The sequence below is a fragment of the Medicago sativa genome, chromosome 3 (genome assembly GCF_051527215.1).
Source record: "Medicago sativa cultivar Bolivia chromosome 3, Bolivia_mono, whole genome shotgun sequence".
Taxonomy (NCBI): Eukaryota; Viridiplantae; Streptophyta; class Magnoliopsida; order Fabales; family Fabaceae; genus Medicago; species Medicago sativa.
The window spans coordinates 13,423,579-13,430,941 of record NC_140751.1 but is presented as its reverse complement, the minus strand read 5'-3'; the positions used below and the strand labels follow the sequence as shown (position 1 = coordinate 13,430,941).

The following is a 7,363-nucleotide window of genomic DNA, read 5'->3' as shown; positions in this document are numbered from 1 at the left end:
CCAAGGCCTTTCTCCAATAGCAAACAGTTGTTCATCAGGAAATTCGGCCTTGATGGCCTTCTCTTTGTTTGTCACCTCATCATTTTCCAGCCTTGATAGATGATCAGCTACTACGTTCTCTACTCCTTTCTTGTCACGAATCTCAAGATCGAATTCTTGTAGCAAAAGGATCCACCTCAACAGCCGAGGCTTTGAATCCCCTTTGGTCAAGAGATATTTAAGAGCTGCATGATCTGTAAAAACAATGACTTTGGAGCCTATTAGATAAGAACGAAACTTTTCCAATGCAAAAATTACCGCAAGCAACTCTTTTTCAGTTGTGGAATAGTTAATTTGATTCTCATTTAAAACCTTGCTTGCATAGTAAATTGCATGGAAAAACTTGTTCTTGCGTTGGCCTAGAACTGCACCAACAGCATAATCACTTGCATCACACATAAGTTCAAATGGTACATCCCAATCGGGTGCAATGATTATTGGTGCAGTTACCAACTTGTTTTTAATCAAAGAAAAAGCATTCAAACATTCATCATCAAAATTAAATTCAGTTTCTTTGACCAAGAGGTTACAGAAGGGCTTGGAAATTTTTGAAAAATCTTTTATAAAACGCCGATAGAAACCAGCGTGCCCCAAGAAACTTCTTATTCCCTTAACATTAACAGGTGGAGGGAGCTTGTCTATAACCTCTATTTTAGCTTGGTCCACCTCTATGCCCTTCGCACTTATTTTATGCCCCAAAACTATACCTTCGGTCACCATAAAGTGACATTTTTCCCAGTTTAAAACAAGGTTAGTTTCGGTGCATCGTTTAAGGACAGCATCTAGGTGAAATAAGCATTGATCAAAAGACTTACCAAACACAGAAAAGTCGTCCATAAATACCTCAATATTCTTCTCTATCATGTCAGAGAAGATGGAGAGCATACACCTTTGAAAGGTCGCCGGCGCATTACACAGCCCAAAGGGCATCCTCCTATAAGCAAATATACCAAATGGACAAGTGAAGGCTGTCTTCTCTTGATCTTCTGGAGCTACCGCAATCTGATTGTACCCCGAATACCCATCCAAAAAGCAATAAAAGGCTTGGCCAGCCAACCTCTCAATCATTTGGTCCATGAATGGTAAAGGGAAATGATCCTTCCTTGTTGCGGTGTTCAACCTCCGGTAGTCTATACACATCCTCCAACCAGTAACAGTACGGGTGGGTATTAATTCATTTTTTTCATTAGCCACCACCGTCATTCCACCTTTCTTTGGTACCACGTGGACCGGACTTACCCATGAGCTATCAGAGATAGGGTAGATCATACCTGCATCTAGTAACTTCAGCACCTCTTTCTTTACCACTTCCTTCATTGTTGGGTTAAGTCTCCTTTGAGGTTGAACCACCGGTTTGTATTCAGCCTCCATGTGTATTTTATGCATGCAATAAGCTGGACTAATACCCTTCAAATCAGAAATGTTCCACCCCAAAGCTCCTTGATTGTCTCTTAACACCCTCATTAATTTTTCTTCTTCCAAAGGTGTCAAGGTATTGCTGATGATTACTGGTTTAGAGGCATCCTTAGTGAGAAAAACATATTTCAAGTGAGAAGGGAGTTCTTTTAATTCTGGATTTTTCTCTCCTTCTCCACTCAAAATAGGAGCATCCATAGAGTGCTTACCCATTAATTCTTCTATTTTTACCGGACCCAACTCTTGCTTGCTTGCTGCTAGTTGCTTCACACAATCACTTACTTCAAGATCTTCATCATGCTCACAACTCTCTATAGAATTTACAATTGCTCTTTCAAGAGGTTGTGGTGGTTGAGGTTCACGAGAGTTGTCTTCTACTATTTCTTCAACAACATCAATCCGGTAACACTTGGGATTTTCCTCTCGGTGTTTCATTGCTTCGAAGATATTGAACACCACTTGCTCATTATGGAACCTCAACATTAGCTCTCCCATCTCAACATCAATCAAAGCACGACCAGTTGCAAGGAAAGGTCTTCCTAAAATGAGTGGCATATCTTCATCTTCAGCCATGTCTAAGATCACAAAGTCTGCTGGAAACACAAGATCATTAACTTTGACTAGCACATCTTCAAGTATGCCAACAGGATAAGAGATTGACCGATCAGCTAAAGTAATGGTCATTCTCGTTGGTTTTGGCTCCCCACACTTGAGCTTCTTCATCATTGAAAGAGGCATCAAGTTGATACTTGCTCCTAGATCACATAAAGCTCTTCCAATGTCAACCGGTCCAATGGAACAAGGGATAGTAAAAGCACCAGGATCTTTCAGCTTAGGTGGTAGCTTCTTTTGAAGAATGGCGCTACAATTCTCGGAAAGAGAAATATTTTCATCATCTTTAGGCTTTCTTCTTCCCGTTAGCAAATCTTTCATGAACTTGGCATACAAAGGCATTTGATCAAGAGCCTCACTGAAAGGAATATTCACTTGAAGTTGTGAGACAAGTTGCATGAACTTCTTGAATTGTCCTTCCTCCTTCTTTTTCTTCTTCTCTAGATGAGGGTAAGGAAGCTTCACATATGATGGAATAATTTGTGGCTTGTCTCCATCTTTCAAGATTTGACTCTTTGACTTCCTCAAGATTGAGTCTTCATCTATCAATTTCTCACTTTTATCTCCCTCTATTTTTTTCTTCTTTTCATTTTCAACTACTCCCTCGTCATTTTCATTTTCAACTACATCGTTCTCCTCCACCTCAACTACTTCATCAACCTTCTTTGGAGCTTTTGGAACTAAAGGTGTCAAAACCTTTTTGCTCCTCAACTCAATAGCATTACAAGACTCATTCTTAGGGTTATCTTTAGTGTTACCTGAGAATCCGCCTTTACTTTGTTCAGCCAATTGCTTAGCTAATTGCCCCAGTTGAGTTTCAAGCATCTTCCTAGAAGCTTCATTGTTCTTTCTTTCAGCTTCTTGACTCTTCTTCATCTCTTCAAAGTTGCCTTGAGTCATCTTCATGAAGTTCATCATAGTTTCTTCAAGAGCTGATGGCTTCCTTTGTTGTTGTTGAGGAGGAGTAAGCATCTGAGAATTCAAAGCATTGTTATTTGAGTAGCTTAGATTTGGATGCTTATTAATGCCTGAATTGTAGTATTGATTCTGCCTTTGATAACCTCCCATGAAGTTAGCTTCTTCACTTGATCCTTCCGGAACGCATTCACCGTTGGGATGTTCTTCACCACATAAATCACACTTGATTGCAGCTACTTGTTGTTGCTTATGAGCCAAAGTGAAACCTTGAAACTCCTTAGTAAGAGCCTCTATTTGTTTGTTCATAGCTGCTTGGTTAGCAAGGATAGCAGTTTGCTCACTTACCCCAAACACTCCTCTTTCTTTCTTCTTAGCTTGATCACGATACTCATTGCCAGCCATGTTTTCAATTAGAGCTTGAACTTCATGATCAGTTTTACTTTTGAGACTACCTCCCGCGGAAGCATCTAAGAACATTCTAGTATTTGGTGTCACCCCCTCAGTGAAGATTTGGAGGTATTGTTTCTCGGTGAACTCATGATTAGGGCATCTCTTCAGAAGCAAATTGAATCGCTCCCAAGCATCATACAATGATTCACCTTCTCCTTGCTTGAAGTTAGAGATCTCCATCTTCTTTTCCCAATATTTAGACATAGGGAAATACTTCTCCAAGAACTTCAGCTCTAACTCTTCCCATGTTTGGACAGTCCCGTTTGGAATTGCTAGCAACCAATCTTTTGCTCTTCCCGTCAAAGTGAAAGGGAACAGCCTTAGTTTCTTCTGTGCTTCAGTCACGGTGGCTGGTTGCACACAAAACTCGCAGGTTTCAGCAAAGCGGCTCAAGTGTTCATGAGGACTCATAGCTTCAGTCCCATCGAATTGCTTGTCCCTCAAACCGTTGAGGACAGTTGTCTTGATGTCGAAAGCTACTGGGTTAGCTGGTTGAAAAGTGTGGGTCAGTTGACCGCGATGAGTGGCTAACCCGTAGTCTCCTAGCTTAGGTCTTGGTGGTACAACACCTTCTCCTTCCATAGTTGCAGATTTAGGAGAAGAGATCGTTTCAGATTCAGTTGAGAGTGGCTCCGGTATTTGTTCTCGAACACCCGGTGGAACGGACTGAGCTAACCTTTGCGATCGGACAACTTTCCGAAGTGCTCTAGCAGTCCTTTCAATTTCCGGATCGTACTCTAAGTCGTCTGAGCTCTGTTTACCTCGCATAAACAGCAAAATACCTTAGTAGCACTGCACAACGCAAAGTAATCAAGTGAATATGAAAACAGAAAAATAAAAATTAAAAACAGAAAAGTAAATTGCAAAAACCCTAAAATTATAACGTAATTGCCTTGTTGAAATAATTCAACAGTCCCCGGCAGCGGCGCCAAAAACTTGATAGATCTCTGGCAAGTGCACCAAATACTATCGAAGTAGTAAAAATATCGATCCCACGAGGACTGTTTTTAATCTCAATAATGCAACTACGTTGTATTTTAGGATGTATAAAGGTTATTTTGATTTGCCACTAGGCAGTAGATTGGTTTGATTGCATAAAAGTAATTGCTAAAAATAAATTGGTTTTCAAGAATAAGAGAGAGATGAGTTTAGGTCTTTCGAATCATCTATGTTCCCCTAATTGTTATGTTGCACCTATTCGTATGAATGATCTTCTAATCCCACGATAGTTAACAAAATAGTCCTAATCAATCCCTTGAGTTAGGACCCTCTTCTTAAACTACAGCCCCTAATCCCTTAGGTGGTCTAATAATCTTTGAAGGTTTAAAGCACGTTAACCTAATATCACTAATAAGCGATTATCCATTCCTAGACTAACCATGTTTATTAGAACAATTCAATAGGTCTAAGTAGAAAGCTATGGTCAGTAGTCATTCATTCTCACAAAATCATATTTATATTTGATCAGGATATAAAAAGCATTAAGAACAATTGAATTGAATAAAGACTAGAATATCATTCACAATAAATAGAGTTTCACAACATAATATCTCAATTAGGGTTACAACGAATCATCTCAGACCTAACCTCTAATGGATTTAGCTACTCATAATAGTGTTTACAAATAACATAATCATTAGAGGTAATAAAACATACACAAAGTGGTTGGAAGATGAAGAAATCGTCCTCCTGGTCTTCCTTGCAGTTGCAAAATCGCACTTGGCTCTCTAAAATTCGTAACCCTTGTTTTTGGAATAGATTTCAGCATAAATAGGCACAGAAAATCGCCCAAATCGTGTCACGTTTTAAGTGAATCGTGACACGTTTTTACCTTCTGGAGCAAGAAACTGAATTAGGGTTTCACCAAATCGTGTCACGTTTTACCAATCGTGACACGTTTTCATAATGTCGAACCAAACCTTTCTGAAGCTTCTTAAATCGTGTCACGTTTCTGATAAATCGTGACACGTTTTCTTTCTTTGTTTTTCCTTCAGTTTTTCTGCTCTTTTGCTGCATAAGTCTCCTTGTGAACTCCATTTTTGTGCTAAAATACATATGAAATTACGTAATGACAAGATGTCATCAATTTCCTTGGCGGCCTGTGCATTTTCAGGAGATTGGTGGCGCCTCTTTTGACTCACGGGTTTGGCTTCTGGGTTGACATTTAACATGTGGCAAGCGACACTTGGTCTATTCCCAATATTTCCTTTGGGGAGCACGCGAATAGGTCGGCGTTGGCTCGCAAACATTCAATGATGTTGTCCTCTACTGTTGGCGACAGGTTGTCCCCGATCTTGACCTTCCTGGTCGGGTTGTCGTAACTGGACAGATTTGGACTCCCCGTCGGGGTGTGGGGAGCTGGAAGGGTAACTTTTCTTCAAAAGGGAAAGGCATCTCTTGCCTTTTTTCTCCTTTGGGGTACTTATGTTCTCGGCGGGCATCAAGGTCGGTGTTCTGCAACTTGGTATGGGGCGCCGAACGTTTTCCCTTGCTCCTTCCACGATTGATGTTGATTGTGGTGCATGCAGTTTTCCCCATGTCTGGTGGCATATTTATGCCGCCTTCAAGTCTGCATAAATTGTAGTTATGTCTCCGTCATTGTTGTGATATTTCATCTTTAGGTGAACCATCGACGTGACTGCATCGAGCGCCGCTAAGGTGGGGCGTACATGAATGCAGTTGTAGATGGATATGACCGTAATAACCAAAAATGGTGTTTCGACCGTTCGTTCGTCCATTTCCTCTCCAAAAGTCACGTTGAATGTGATGTATCCCCATGAACGCGTGCTCACCTCATTGAAACCATGAAGGTTGGTGCGAACATAAGGTTTTAAATCTCTTCTCTTCAGGCGTAATTTCTCAAAGGCATCTTGATACATGATGTCAATGGAACTACCTTCGTCCACCAAACATCTCGCGATGTTGTGATCTCGAATGGCCACGACGATAACAAGTGGTAGATCTTCGTTGGATACTCCATTCACCTTTTCGTTGTCGGTGAATCCCAACAATAGTCTTTTCTTGGCTGTTTTCGGGGGTGTTCAATGCGTTTCCATTACCTCGACTATTTTTTTTGTTGTCCCTCTTGGTGTGTTATTTGTTGCTGAGAGTCCGCCCATTATTGCCATGAGGAATATTCTGTTTGTCTCTTTTTCAGCTCCGCTATCGTTGTCGATGTCTGCTTGTTCTTTTTCTGTAGTACTCCGTGTCTTTCTTGGTGGTGATTTGCCTCCTTCTGATGATCGTTTCTTTTTCGGAAACTTCCTTGGTGAACTTTTCCGGCGTTCCTTTTCGACGAAACGGTCTAGTTTTCCTTTCTTTATCAAATGTTAAATTGCCTATCGCAGTTGGAAGCACTCTTCCGTGTCGTGGCCCCGACTTCGATGGTAGCGGCAGTACTTCGCTTTGTCTGTTCTTGCTGATTCCTTCAGGGACTGTGGTGCCTTGATGCCTACTGATCTGAAGTTTGTGGTGTATCATTCCAATAGGATATCTTCGCGCGTAGTGTTGAGGAGAGTGTAGTCTCTGTGGTGAGGGTGAGAGCCTTTAGTTTTCTCGCTATCGTTATGGCGGTCGTCATTGCCTATTTTGTATGATTGTCTGCTCTTGAGTGCTTCCACCGCCAACTTTTTCCCCACGTAATTAATATATGGCCGGGGGCGCGTTAGGAGGTCATTCATATTCTTTGCCACACGAAGCCCTAGCTATTTTTTGAACATACAGTCATCACGGAGGTTGCTTTCGAATATAAAACATTTCAGTCCATCATGGGCGCCCGAAATTTCTATGCCCGCCCGGGTGAATCGTTCTACATAATCCCTTTGAGATTCCTTCTTATCCTAGACAATTTGCGTTCAAGGCTGCCATGGTTTTCGGGCGCCTCCGCCTTGTAGTGAAGTGGGATGCGAATTCACAGCACAGTTCTTCC

The 7,363-nt window shown here is 41.3% G+C and overlaps 1 non-coding gene across 1 annotated transcript; it reads left to right on the top strand.

Annotated features, from left to right (window-relative positions):
* Window positions 1–3,517: 3,517 nt before the first annotated feature.
* Window positions 3,518–3,623, top strand: LOC146935893 (small nucleolar RNA R71). Its single transcript, XR_015033830.1, has one exon. It is a non-coding gene; the product is annotated as a small nucleolar RNA R71 (small nucleolar RNA).
* The last annotated feature ends 3,740 nt before the right edge of the window (window positions 3,624–7,363 follow it).